General features: G+C 39.0%; 1 long non-coding RNA gene across 12 annotated transcripts in view; it reads left to right on the top strand.

The window, feature by feature from the left end:
• Nucleotides 1-15361, top strand: part of LOC136015437 (uncharacterized) — an 83494-nt gene that overhangs the window by 45521 nt on the left and 22612 nt on the right. For 4 of the 12 annotated variants that reach the window (XR_010613214.1, XR_010613215.1, XR_010613213.1 and 1 more), the window contains exons 3-6: nt 88-209; nt 1746-1808; nt 3368-3433; nt 4861-5076. This is a non-coding gene — a long non-coding RNA (uncharacterized LOC136015437). Of the gene's footprint in view, nt 1-87; nt 210-755; nt 826-1745; nt 1809-3367; nt 3434-3681; nt 5077-9841; nt 10530-15361 lie in introns of those variants that run through there. The other 8 variants (XR_010613208.1, XR_010613211.1, XR_010613207.1 and 5 more) reach the window with 4 other exon arrangements.

Raw genomic sequence — 15361 nt, 5'->3', positions numbered from 1 at the left:
AAAGGAGAATTAGAAGTGCTCAGTAACTATGAAAGTCTGAGAAAATTTATCAATTTTTCATGACTCTGAAAATTCATCTTGCTTCAGCAGGTGCTTGGAAACATCACACCTATTAAAACTTTCCTGTCCTCCAACAATCTGCAACCTGAGAAGCTGATCACTCTAAGGTGGAGTCCTTGTAATGAACCTGACACCTAGGGCCAACAAAGGTTTGTGCAACAGAATTGTATCCCAGTGTGTTTCTGTGCATATCTCCAACTAGAAGGATAATTAACAACTGAATATAGCATATGGGACTGAACGTACTTGCTTAAGGGAAAAACTACAGTGAGATTATTATACATTTTTGGGACAGGTTACCTATAGCCAAAACCAATAAAAAGTAATATGTTGTTATTCCAGTGATGATGAAAGTTACAATAACAATCACATTTGTCAAGTGAGGTCTGATTATTTTTGTCACTTGAATAAAGATTAATAAGAACTTGACTTACACATTTTATTAAATAGAGGAGCATAATTGTTTTGTTCTCTGGTTTAGGAGGACAGAGAGAGTGCAAAACAGGGCAGGTGAAGGAGGCTTGAACACAAATATATAGTAATATTCATTACAATAACTTAGAATTCCAGCCTGTAAGTACAAGCCATATCACAGCTGTGTGGCACATATGAACTACATATTGGATATAAAATAGTAATTAAATGCCTGGAAAGCAGCTGCTCCTTATCTATAAGACATCTGGCTTTTTCCTCAGCTCAGAAAGAAATTGCTGCTACAGCCAACTGTTGTATTTCAGGGACCTGTTTTATTTTCCAGCATAAAATGTAAGTGCAATGTGACACAAAGCAATTTCCCTTTTAAAATTTTTATTTTTTGTTTGCTTGTTTTGGGGTTTGGTGGGGTTTTTTTATCTCTACTGCAGAAACCTCTGCTTCTTCTGCCACCCTTTTCTGCTACCCTTCGCATTTGTGACCAACTTATTAGTCAGGCTGGTTTGATCGTTATATTTGGCATAAATTCCCTGCCTTTAAAAGGCCCACTACATTGTCTTAATGGTACTTTTATTATTTAGCACAGGACAGGGAATGATCATGTTAAATGTTGCTTTATGAGCCAAATATAACCATCTGAATGCTGTGGAGTCAGGAGACTGTAGCCAATGTTGCCTTTATTGCCCTGCTTGTCAGTGCTGTCTCCTGGTACCCTCTCCTAGAATCCAGGGGCAGGGCAGTGTTCTTTATATCCTTGCTGATTTCTCACCCTCCTGAGGAATGTTGAAGTGTCAAGAAAGACAACGTGGAGGCATTCGTTTGTCTGAGGGAAACACAGTACTACAAAGCTATAGCTCACAAGCTAAAATCCTTCTTTCTTTCTTAAGGCATATAGGAAATACGATTTTATTATTAATATGTGATGAATGGAATTCACTTCTTCTGAAAACCACTGAGATAGCTAAAAAGTCAAAAAGCTTTCCACTTCTAATTTCATTTTCCTGTTTTCAAATGTTTCATGAGGCACCCACTGACAAAAAATGAAGCTGAACCCAACTGTCACTCTTTACCACATGTTCTTTCTGGGCTGCTTGGTATATGTAAGTTTTCTGGTGAGACAAAATACCTGTATATTTTTCTTGTGACTTTTTAGGAGCTAGCAGACACATAATCTGGAATTCTTTTTATGCTTATCAAGATCGAACAAGTTTTTTTATATGTTCAGGTTATTTTTTTGCTTTCTTTCTGAACAGATTTTGGAAAAAGTATTGTTACCTACAGTACTGGTAACACAGAATGTGCCATTTTGGAGTGGTGTAAGTAACAGCACCGTTGACCAACAAATAAATAAATATATGTGTGTATATGCATGTGCACTTATAGAAGTGGAAACTCAATCATTGTCATCTATTGATGATATTTTACCCTAAGACAAGATCCTTAACATGGTCTTTTACACTTACTGTCGAAGGCTAGTTTACAAGATTTAGTTTAACGACAACATGGATAAGCAGCTATGCACTTGCAAAGCAATACCCTAATGATGTATCTCAGAACATGCACCAAATTCACTTTTAGCAATGCTAAATTCACTCCTAAGTTATCACTTTAAATTTCCCATTAAGTTATAATAGCAAATGAATTCACAGACTGAGATAACAGATTATATAAGGAGTTATTCAACTGTGTTATATTAGTCTAGAGTTCCTTCATAGTGAGAGAAAAGATGTAGTTATAGCAGAAAAAGTTTTTCCTTCACAGGATTTAGTCTGAAGCATGCTCACTTTAGAAACTCTCTCCTTGATTGTGGTGCAATGGGAGGAGTTTTCAAGGTGGGCAATTAATTTTAATCAAAGCCATCACCCATTTTAGCTATGAAATACATATGCTCAAGTAATTTTGAAGAAAATGTGTATGCCTTTGTCCTTTAAAAGTACATAATCTGATTTGGCAGGGGAATTTGTGGTGTCTCTGTGGTATATTTTCTATTAAATTTATTTAAATACTCCCATTCTTGAGAAAATAAGCTCAATGAGCTGGTTTGAGACATTCATTAAAGCCTGCTCCAAAGCATGTTTTAGATGAAAAATGGCTTTGCTACTGAGGATGATTGGTATGTCAAGAATTTCATTTCAGGCAACATTTTGTTATTAGAACAAGCTTCTGTTGTCGACACAGGGGTTTTGTTCAGAAAGATATAATGCAAGATAGGAAAAAGGCATCCTTCCAATGTTCTTATCTACTATGCAATACTTCTATTGTAAGCATAGATAATAACAATTCTAATATTTTTTTCATTTCCTTGGATGCTGCTTCTTACTCTCATCTTATAAAGGTCTTCATGATTTTACAGCTGCTTCTCTGGGGACTAGAAAAATAATCAAAGAGCTTGTTTTTCAGTGATCAATGTACTTGTTTATTGAAACCTTAGAATTGGATGCCTTAAAGGTGATCTTTTAAATCCCTTTTTGCCTTTTTGTAAAATACAAAGAGTATCACACTCAAACATGTTTTTCTCGTTGATTTTTGCATCATTAAATCTTGATAGGTCTATTTCTCTCCTGTTTTCTTTAGAAAGAATATCAGTTTCTGAAGGAAAAAAAAAAAAAAAAAAAGGCAGGAGGGCAGATTGGAGAAGGTCACAGCCTTTGGGGACATGACTGTGTCAGTCCTCTCAAACTAGCCCAAGACCTAAATCATCCATAAATGGGGAGGAAAATGAGAATCTGATTAAAGCCAACAGAAACAAAACAGACCAATAGTTTTTCAGTAGGCTTTTGTAGTTTCTGTTTTGGTTTGTTCTTTTTTATATCCCATCCCACCCCACCCTTGCCCTTCTGGAAGCGTCATTGTTATTTCTCTCTCTTTTTTGTAGACTGGCAAGGAAGTTTGAAATTCTGTCAAATCAATAAAACTCTGCAGCAATCAACTCTGTAGAACAGTAAGTTTCTCTGGGTAGCAGATATGTTTCTCTTCATCTTGGAAGACAACTACCATACTTTATTGCTACAGTGACTATTTTTGCACAACCCTTGCTTCCTGAACAGCAACCACATTTCCAGAGACTGTTTGCATATGACAGCAGCAGATAAAGTTAACATATTAAGCAGCTAAAGCAGCAGAGGAATGGGGGTAATGCACTGGCTATTGCTTGTGCTCCCATTTCTGTTTTTCATTGCTTTTAAAAAGGTTGTCCTATCCAACTGAACCAGAAGATGAAAGGGTGTGATACTTGCTGGGAGATAAAACACCTGATTACTATATGCTGCCTCTGACAATGGGCTGAAGGGACAGTGATCATCAAAAGATCATCACAGCTATTGGAAGGGAAGCAACACACTTCGTCATCTGATCACACGGGCTCTCAGGATCTACTGTGAAACCATTACATGGTAGCCAACAGGAACAAGCGATTTTCTTAATGCATTTTTTTGCCTTGTCTAGTGTAGTGTATACAAAGTACAATGCAGTCAATAGCAGGCAAAATACCTGGAGTTTCTTGAAACCCAGCAATTGTTTGTGTATCATTAGACAAAGCATCCTAGAAGCAAAGGAAGAAAAAGAATGATGAAAGGGGAAGCTGGGATGACCTTGCCACCCAGTGTCTCTTCTCAAGTTAATGTTAAACACAGCAGGGAAGGGAATAGAGGCCACCTAACAATCTTCTGCACGCCAGCTGAGTGAGCTGGATACTGTGTCACACAGGGAGTCCAGGGGCATGTTTTAAATACTCCTCTACCCTATCTCTAACCAACAGGATCCTATAATTTTCAACCACTTCCCTGCTTGTCTGTCTCTGAATGTCAACAGTAGCTAAAGTCGACACATACAACAGTTGAAGCATTTAAAGGATCAGCAATAATTCACTGGAATATGTTTATTGCCATTTGTAGTTGTGCTTAATAATTTAAAGGTCGCCTCCTTTCTGAACATAATCATTTTTTCTTGCTATCATTTTTACTTTAACATCTGCCAAACTAAAATTATTAATGAGAAATTAATTATGGGGAAAACAATGACTTTCATGCACCACAGATCACAGAATCACTGAATGGTTGAGGTCAAAGAGACCTCTGAAGATCATCCAGTCCAGCTCCCTGCTCAAGCAGACTCACGTAAAGCAGATTGCCCAGGACTATGATTAGTGTTTTTCTAAATACTTCCAAGGATGGAGACTCCACAGCCTCTCTAGGCAATCTTTGCCAGTCCTCAGTCACTCTCACAGTGAAAAAGTGTTTCCAGATATTTAGACGAAATCTCCTGTGTTTCAGTTTGTGCCCATTGCCTCTGGTCCTGTCAGTTAAAGAGGATGTAAATAACCTGCAGTGAACCAAGTAGATGGAAGCTAATTCATGCCTTTCATTGTAGTGCCCAGCTGAAGTATATAACACATGAGAGTGTCTGGCAAAATCCTTGGTTCATTTCTGGGAAAGAAATTAAATTGCACAATGAAACCTCCTCAGCACTGTCAACCACTCATGGATGCGGAGTTTGGCACTGGACATGTCTTCAGTTTGGAAGACATGAAATATTACGTTCAGACAACTCAACAAGCATTTTTCTTCAAACCCACAAATCTCAGCTGTAAGTACCACATAAATCTTTAAAACTGAGAAGCAGATAAAACCTGCTGCTTTTAATTCTCTTCCAACCTTTGCTGAGCTGCTGTCCTTTAAATTGTTGCTACACCTACTTAGTTTTCCTCCCCAACATTACCAGTTGTTCATGTTTTATTATAGTTACTAATCATCTATTTTTAATTCTCACGTGAATGGTGGAAGATAATATCCATGTCACAGTGATTCAGCACTAAATCTGGGCACGAACACTTGCGATGTCACGGCTGTGTCACTGCAGGAAGAATGCTGTGGTGGCCCATGCCACAGGATAGGTGTAAAAAGAGCTACAACAACCTGGTCTGGCAGGCAAACATCCACATGAGCAAAGGCTGAGAGGAAAGGGCAGAAGTTGCTGCCCATGGCAATAGGGAGTGGCTGCTCCTCCTTTGATGATTCTCCTGTCTATTACAGCTGGATTCCTTGGACAGGGATGTGACCAGAACATGGCACGCTCCTGCAAATCATAGAATCATAGAATAGTTTGGTTTAGAAGGGACCTTCAAAGATGTCTAGTCCAACCCCTCTACAATGAACAGGGACATCTCCAACTAGATCCGGTCTCCCAGAGCCACATCCAGCCTGGCCTCAAATATCTCCAAGGATGGTGCATCAACCACATCTCTGGGCAACCTGTGCCAATATTTTACTAACCTCATTGTAAAAATTTTTTTCCTCATGTCCAGTCTAAATTTCCCCTCTTTTAGTTTAAAACCATTCCCCCTTGTCTTATAGAAACAGGCCCTGCTAAAAAGTCTCTCCCCATCTTTCTTATAGGCCCCTTTTAAGAACTGAGAGGGAGGCCACAATAAAGTCTCTCTGGAGTCTTCTCCAGGCTGAACAAGCCCAAATCTCTCAGCCTGGAGAGGTGCAGGAGAGGTGCTCAAACCCTCCAATCAGTTCTGTGGCCCTCCCCTGGACTCTCACCCACAGGTCCATGTTTTTTTCTGTACTGAAGATTCTAGAGCTGAATCCAGTACTGCAGATGGGGTCTCACAAGAATGGAGTAGAGAGGCAGAATCACCACCCTTGTCCTGCTGGTCACGCACCTTTTGATGCAGCCCAAGATAAAATTGGCCTTCCAGGCTGCAAGCGCACACTGCCAGCTCATGTCCATGACTGGTGTTTTTCAACCACCAGTACCCCTGAGTTCTTGCCCTCAGGGGTACTCTCAATTCCTACATCCTCCAGCCTATACTGATGCCAGGGGTTGCCCTGACCCAGGTGCAGGACCTTGCACTTGTCCTTATTGAAAGTCATGAGTTTCACATTGGTCCAATTCTCAAGCTTGTCCAAGTCCCTCTGGATGCCATCCCTTCCCTTAGGCATGTCAGCTGCTCCATTCATCTTGGCGTCATCTGCAGACTTGTTAATGGTGCTCTTAGTCCCACTGTCTACATCCTCTCCTTCCTCCACCACTCAGATGGAGAATGTTGCAAACTTCTGTAAGGACATTGACCTAAGGACAAGAAAACCCACACAGCCCCAGTCTATACATTATCATGGTCCTACAGGAGCCTGGAAAGTCTTTACAACCCTGGACAAATTGTGTTTCACACCACCCTTCCAGACTGTATCCATGATCTTAACAAGGAGCTGGAGGGTCCCCAGAGCCACGGATAAACAGAGCTCCACACCACCCATCTTCTCTGAATGAAACTTATTTCAGTATAAAATTTCTGATTCATGAACCCATTAGCTTCTTCTGGTTTGTGCTGTCTTTTTATGGGAAACCTTTTGGTATTTTGCATAAAGATTGTATAAGCCTCATTTTTTTAAGAAAAAATCCCCCACTGTCAGATTTTTCCATATAGATCAGCTCCTCAAGGGCAAGGACTCACTTAACAATATCTCTCATCCCAATTCCAATTCTCCTTTTGGGTCACATCTTTCAAATTGGATGGAGCACCTTTGCTATCTAATAGCAAAACTGCTTTTTCTTCAATAAGGCCAGAGTTTTTTTGCCATTCCCTTTTGTTTAGTGAGAAAGGTAGGGTAGGGACTCTGGCCTACCTAATTTGAGGCTAATTTTTGTAAATCTGGCTAAAGATAGGAAATGGGCAGGCTGTTTTGATCTTCTTGCATGATTTCAGACCAAAAATTAATTTTTTACATGAGAAAGCACTGGAGTAGAACTGGAAATAACAGAATATTGTTGTTTCATGTGGGTTTTTTTCCCCTTTTTAAAAAAGAGTTTTGATAAATAGCATAAGGTAGGCAACATAACTGAAAACAGATGCTGTAACAGGCAGGGCTCTGAGATTTCCTTGGGGACATAAAGCATGGTATATTGACTTGACCCAATGGTCATTGTAGTTTTATTGTCCCTATTTGTTTTTATAACTATTGCAATAGTATCTGGAGGTTCCAACCAAGGTTAGGGTTTCATTGCTTTTTATGCTACAAAAAGATTCCTTTCTCACTCACTGCAAATTTATATGGTAGTTAAACACAGCACTGACAATGTAACAGAAAGGTGTTCACAATGGTCTTTAAAACCAACCCTTACCATGGCACACTTCTGTCTTAATTATGGTAGATGGCTTTCAAGAATAAACAGTCCTTTTTGAGACAAGGGGTCATTTTACAAGCTTATTATTGAACGAGACTAGTCAAGATTTCTTGCTGTGAACACAGAGATCTTGGCCTGCTTCTTCCTTTGGCAAACTACCATTAGAAGTAACACATAGCTCAAGATACAGAATTAGAAAAACATATCAATCAAAATATTTGAAATGTAAGGCTTTCATTTCTCCTGTTAATACTGTTGATTCCTTCTGCCTTTATGCCTTTATACAAAGATAGGTTTATCATGAGAAATTATTTGGTGTTAGGAAGATAATAATTACCTTTTTAGGAAGGAACAGTATTAACATTAATTTAGGTAGACTAAAGCTCCTGGCATCTTTTGTTCTTGTAGTCCTGCTTCTTTGAAGCCAGAGTAACAAAAATCTACACACAAAAGAGAAGAAAAAATATCTGCAAAGTAAAAAAATATAGCACATATTTTCCAGTGTCTCAGAGAGAATATCTGTATTGAAAAAATTCTCAAGCTACCTCTAAGCAGCCAGCACGGAATGTTTTAAAGTACTCTAATTGAGGTAGCATGGTATTCCCCTATGTCTGTTCACCTGGCCGAGGAGTACCATTAGCCCAGAGAAAGCACCCTATTAATACAATTGTAATTCTCCAGTGCCTGAGTAGCCTCCTCACATCTAGTTGGTTATCATGGCTTATGCGCAGCTGATAACTCAGCATCATGCTGCCATTCGCTCACCCCCCTAAATTTCTCCCCTCCAAGTGGGATGCAGAGGAAAATCAAGAGAATGTAAACCTCATGGGTTGAGATAAGAATAGTTTAATAACTAAAGTATGATATAATATAATAATAATAATAAATAATAAAAATGATTACGGAAATGACAAGGGAAGAGAATATAAAAGGGGGAAGGGCTTTAATATTGGTTTTAAATCTTGAATTTGGATAGTACTACATGAGTGCCCTTAATTTCTATTGAGTTTGACAATTTTGTGTAGCAAGCTGTGCTGTGGTTTAAGTTGTCTATGACAACAGAGCCTAGGCCTCTGTTTAACAGTATTTACTGTTTCCTACCCTCACTCCTGTTCTGGTGTCCTCAACATAAAAAGGACATGGAACTGTTGGAACAAGTCCAGAGGAGGGCCACGAGGATGATCAGGGGACTGGAGCACCTCCCGTATGAAGACAGGCTGAGGAAGTTGGGGCTGTTCAGCCTGGAGAAGAGAAGGTTGCGTGGAGACCTCATAGCAGCCTTCCAGTACCTGAAGGGGGCCTATAGGTATGCTGGGGAGGGACTCTTCATCACGGACTGTAGTGACAGGACAAGGGGTAACGGGTTAAAACTTAAACAGGGGAAGTTTAGATTGGATATAAGGAGGAAATTCTTTACTGTGAGGGTGGTGAGGCACTGGAATTGGTTGCCCAGGGAGGTTGTGAATGCTCTATCCCTGGCAGTGTTCAAGGCCAGGTTGAACAGAGCCTTGGGTGAGATGGTTTAGTGTGAGGTGTCCCTGCCCATGGCAGGGGGGTTGGAACTAGATGATCTTGGGGTCCTTTCCAACCCTAACTATTCTATGATTCTATGATAGAAATGATCTATCCATCTGAATGTGAGCATCTGATTCAGAAAGCTGACAGTAGTCAGTAGTCAACCAGAAAGTGGAAAAATGAGTCTCAACACTTCTTTTGCTTGAGTGACTAAATAGAGCAATGAGGTATCATTCAAAAAATTGGTTACCTGTTAACTTGTACTCCATTCCACTTGCACTTCAGTCAGAGGAAATCTGCTCTGTTGTTAATCTTTAATTTGCTTTTATTTCTTGCTTTTGATAATCCTATCTAAATTCAGATATTTACTTCTTAGCTTGGATACAGTTTTATAGTATCTTCATCATGGCTAACTTCATAAGAGAATAATTCTTCTCTTAACAAATTTTTTGATACGTATTTGATACAAATATATTAACAAACCACAGTGAAATACCTGCAGTATATTGAAATAGCCTTTGAAATGCTGACGTTCTTCAAAATATGCAAATATACAGTAAGGTGCTCTTTCCCATATCTTTTTACCAGGGACATACTCATGATGTCAGTTTAAAGAAAGCACATGCATGATAGCAGAGAACTCCCTTTATCTGTATGCCAAATGTATATGACAGCACTTATGTTACTTTTTCCTCATTTATTTTAGCCCCGCCCTGAAAGAACAAGAAGGTTACAGTCTTCACATAACTGGTGTTTCGGCTGAGGAGTCCCATCCGGATCCTCCCTAGACCTTTCGTTTTGTCTGTCACATGACACTAGTTATGGATGATGCCCACTGAGATTAAAATTACCTTTACCTATACAGAGAATCACTTACTTAGTATCTCCATCCAACATGCAGAATTGTCATTAAAGAGTATTAACCATGCAATATCCCTACGCAGAATTTCAGAAGATAATGTACCTCCTGCAAATTCTAAAAATGAAAATTTCATTCTTCTGTTTCCACTGTTTTAGTAATTTGTATTAGTAAAGCTACTTAGCAGCTATGTATGGTAGAAATCAGACCTGAAGAGATATATAGAAGCATTTTGTTTATCGTCGCCTTTCAATGGTAATCCTAGACAAAAAGCATGAGATTTACTAGCTGACATTATGTTTAACATAAATACATCCAGATCATCCTCCCTACCACCTTGACCAGGACAGAAGTCTCCTGTAGGTCCGACATTATCTGGTAAACCATGTGCAGGTGTCTCAGATACTCCAGTATGTCTAAAATGCCACTAAAGGCCTATGAATTCAACTTCAAGTGCCCCTTGTACACATGATATTATACTACAACACAATGAAGTTTTAATTAAAGTTAAAATAAAGTTATTGCTTGTATTTTATTTTTGTCTTCATCTTCCCATATTTTACTGTTTTAAACTTCTTGAGATCTTGTATTTTTGAGAAAAAAAGAAAAGGTTAATGTGTACATCTCATACACTGGCAAGGTCAAAGAGACTAGTGTATGAAGTCCACAAAGCTAGGAGTTAACATGGCAGTACTTTCAGCAGACCACACATTTGAATTCCTAGCTTCTTGCAGCAACCACTGTTGAAATTTTTGTTCAACAAATTTAAGACAGCAGGATATATTTTTAAAGGCCTATTGCAAAGTTTTTCAAGAACCTTAAAACATTTTTAATCATACCTTTTCAGATTTGCTTCCTTAAACTGAACTGCTTGTGTTTTTTCCAAGCAGGTAAATGATGACATAGGATTTTATTTGTTTATGGTGTACCCAATCTACTGACTTGGACTCAGTTTCTTTACAAAATGAAGTTGATACAAAGTAGTGAAGTCTTATCAACAAGCCCCAAGCCTTCTGTTCATCCATCCAAATCAACAAGCAGTCACCTTTCCTTGACTGTGGATCAGCGTTTGGAGGGAGAGGTGATACCCAGCTGCTCAGAATTCCTTTAATTCTCTTTGTTGAGCAGCTTCCTGTGTTCCTGTGATCCTTGAGGAAGAATGACATTAGACATCTAATTACAATGTAGAAATCTCTTTCTACAGGCTATCATAAATTAGCCCAGAAAGAACAATGTCAAATCATCTAGAGAACTTAATGGAACACCAAGAGTAGGAACAATTATCCGACTCAGAAAGTAATCAGTAAGAGCTTGCTGAATGAAGAATATATTACCTTAAATCAATTTCAACACTCCTGTCTGTGGACAGAACTTTAGGTAATACTACTGAGTGCATATAGTCACAAAACAGTAATTTTCAAATTAATTTCAGTCATTAGTATCTGAGGTTTTGCACAAACTGCCAAGAAAAGAGCATTTTCCTACAGGATTTTAAGTTGCCTCTGAAATGTGGATAAGCTCTAGTGTATGCATTTAAGTGCATATAAATTAGCAGTCATGTCTGAAAGCAGTTGAATGAAATGGGACCTTTAAAAAAGTGATATTTGTTTTATCATGAAAGTGCTATCAATTATTAATAAGATCATATTTTTACTAATAATTTTGCTATGCTTTTCTCATACTTTTATGCAAAAGCAAATTGAGATATGAGTTCCTTCCATACAGCCGTGATGGATCTATTTTAAATAAATACAAAGCCAAGAGCACAAAACTTCTACTAAATTTTCTTTCTATTTTATTGACCACTGTGTATTCCAAGATGTCCCAGATGTAGCAAAATAAGTATGAAGACAGCTAAGCTGCAATGTGATTATTGCCAGGTAATGGTGAGCTACTCCCAGGAAATAAGATGCAGCTTTCTGCTTTCACATCTAGCTAGTTGCTTGTGTGTTTTGTGTTTCCCTAGACAAATAAAAGAGAGTACTGGAACTAAACAGGTGAAAATGGAGAACAAACTCATAACTGTGGCTTCATTGTTGGCTCATTTGGCACATGTTGATATAGTCAAAGTGCTTATATCTGCAAGGGTAGATGTGGACAGATTCTGAGCTCAGTGCTGGCTTGTCCGGGGCACCCTTATATGAAAACTTGTGTGTCTGCATTTATCACTATGTCTTCTGCTAGCACCTCATAGATCACATGGACAAAGCTCACAATAGCCAAACTAGCAGAGTGGTAGTAAAGTATGAAGCTCTGGCTGGACCACACGCTTAAGACAAGTTAGGTCACTGGAGAGAAAGATTATCTATGGTTCTTGGCTTCTTCACAAGGCTCAGGAGAAAAAAAAACCCCAGACATGCCATGAGCAGACAGTGCAAGCAGCCTGAACTAACGTAGATTAACAAGTGACACGCATGGTTTAGCAGGCCATTCAGACTTCCTGAATATCACCCCGCTAAGCACATAGCAAATCACAAACATGCTGAGGATGTGGCATGCAGGAATTACAAAAGAGTGAATAAAAGGTCTACATGTACATGTCTTCTTCTCTTCTACGTTGTACAGTTCTGTATTTTACAAGCTGTCCCTTTCTATGAAAGCACTCTTTGAGCAAGCAATAGCTGCAGTTAAGCATGGAAATCTATTTATATTTCAGTAACATTTTAGAACATCAAAGGAAATAATATTTAATGAGCAAAGTTTGTCATGGTTTAAAATAGGAAAAACTCAACAATAAGATTTCCAGTTTGATTGTTTTGCTTTCAGTAGTCAGAATGCACAAGTTTTTCAACTTGTAGAGCAGTGTCTTAAAATTAATGTGCCATGAAAGTAAAATTACTCTGTTACACTTTGCACGCTCTTCTTCTTTATCGAAGTCCTGTGACAGCCACCTAAAACCAGCTACGTTTTCAAGTGTCCCTTCTCTTTATTGCAGATAATTGGAAGCATCTGCTCCATTCTTGGAATGTGCACTCCCATGCTTATAGCTGAAAACTGTGATCACAGCATATCCAAACATCTCTTCATCTTCCCAGTTTCAACATAATTTTATAGCTCTGATCATGTACTGGAATAAGGAGTTGGTTATTTTAAGTAGTCATGCCTTGATTTGTGTCAACTTGAAAAAATTGCAGAACTGCTGTAATTTTTAAGTCAGTTCTTTCACTGCATGCCACCTGTGAACTAAAAAATACGTGCTTTCCAAAAGAGACTCAGTGGCTGGTGCTCAGTGATGGGTTCCCCATACATTCCTGAATTTTTTAAGTGTTGTAACTTGGCTGATACGCCAGCAGCAGTTCTGTGGTACAAAAGACGCTGAGTGTCAAGAGGTCTAGTTACGGAAACCACCAGTCTAGGCTTGCCATTAACTTTAATTTGTGAGGATCCTCTCAGGCTGACTGCCCTACATATAGTCAAAGACAAGAGATTCCTATACATTGAAAGGACCCAGCAGGCTTATTCCCAGCACTTCATTTTACAGCTTTTGCTGGTTACAAAGGCAAAGAGTCTGACAGTGGGGACTGTCTTCATGAGTATGTTCAACTTGTGACAGCTTTGAGTGTCACAAGTAAGAGTGAAATGGGGTCTCTAGTTCTGCAGCAGAGGGTATTCTGTCTGTGGAGAAGACTATATTTGCCTATAGATGGTAGTTTCTATTCAGAAGAGTTCAGACACAAAATATGCAGGTTGCTGGTGCATTGCAGCACTGAACAAAAAAGGCAGAGTTAAAAGAACTTGGAGACTAACTTAACTCTTGCTTTCCTGATTTTGTTAAGTTTTGCAGATGTTCTATCAGCTTCCAACATCCTCCAAGAAATAGATATCTTCAGTCTGACTTGAAAATGCATTTTTTACACTGGAAATTATCAGGGTTTACGTCTACAAGCAAATTAGGTGTCCAGTTTCCTGTACAATCCAAGCCTCCTACAAAACCAATGAGTCTAGTAAGTGGCTCAGCTCACTCTGAAGTTGAGACTTACTCCTTGGGCTCTCTCCACTGACTCTGAAGAGAGCTCAGACACCTGACTCTGAAATAATAACACCTATAAGCTGATAACTAGGACTGGTCATCCACAATTGCAAACTGAACACCTCCCTGACTCTCCTCTTAATGCTCCTGCTTTTGTAGGAGTTAATGGTGCTCTAAATGAATTCTTGGGGTACTATTGTGCAAAGTAGGGGACAGTGGAATTTCTTAATCCTGGTTTTTGATTTCTAAATTCTTCCCATTCCTGGACACTTATTTAAGAACCAAAAAAGGTGAAAACATCTTTTCCTTTCTCTTTCCCATGATTCTGTTACAGCACATAATCTTTTCTATCATCCTTCCTTTCTCTTTAAATCACATAATTTCAAAGCTACTAGCACATATAGGGTTGTTTTTCCTCGTCTGCTTTCAGACTTGTGTGTTGCAAGTAGCAGTTTAAAGGGCAGCTGAAAACAACAATGATATTCTAGCCTGAACACCAAGCAGGCCCCTTTTTGTCAAGCATCCAAGCCTGGCCCCCCATCCCTCTACATTTCTGGAGGGCCTCACTGCTTCCTCCACTATTTTTTGTGCTATCTATCTCTTTTTAACTTCTTCCTTCATCTCTCACACTTCCACACTTCCTTTTATGAGTACCCCAACCCTTTGAATCCCCTACCCCTTAAAATCCTTCCCCTGTAGCCAGCATTTGCTGACACAATTCTTTTTCTTCAGTGTGACCCCTTTGTGAACTTCTTCCTGCAGAGAACATTGCTGTAAAATAATATTTGTTAAAAGCTTCAACCAGCTGACAGATTGCAGCACGCAGCTTCTTTCTCTGGAGATTTTTACAGACAGTCATGCTCAAGTGCCTGGGGCTGGGCAAGGCTAGCTCAATGACTGCAGTACATATGCAAGAACTGTCCAATTCATATAAATCAGGCAGGGCAAAAAGCTTTCTGGAGAGGAAGGGTAAGTCCACAGAGGCAAATGCCTACAGGTGCCTTTTTTATTCTGGGCCTGAAAGCTTTGTACTTTGTCTGATATGTTCTGCTGCTTAGGAAAGCCAGACATAGCTTGGCTATCTGATGTCTACTAAAGGAAGGGCTTTCTAGCAAAATAAACTAGATCAGTCTACACAATGAATAAAAAAATACATTCATATTACTATTAGTTTTATTTCAGATTCTTTCTGTATCACCCAGCAGTCCTGTTGTTCATCTCCAGCTCTTGCTTTCCTTGCTCGACAGCCAATAAGATTTTCCATTCTGAAATTTCTCTGCTTTTGGATGGTGTTTTTTTGTCAAAAACATAAGGAGGTCTAGCAACCACTCTTCTGAGAAGTAAGCTAGCACTCAATTAAAGTTCTTTAAACTTCAGTGCACCAGACTCTCTAATGG

The sequence above is a fragment of the Lathamus discolor genome, chromosome 5 (genome assembly GCF_037157495.1).
Source record: "Lathamus discolor isolate bLatDis1 chromosome 5, bLatDis1.hap1, whole genome shotgun sequence".
Lineage (NCBI taxonomy): Eukaryota > Metazoa > Chordata > Aves > Psittaciformes > Psittacidae > Lathamus > Lathamus discolor.
Note: the sequence above shows the minus strand (reverse complement) of the source record. Positions and strands in the feature narration are given on the sequence as shown.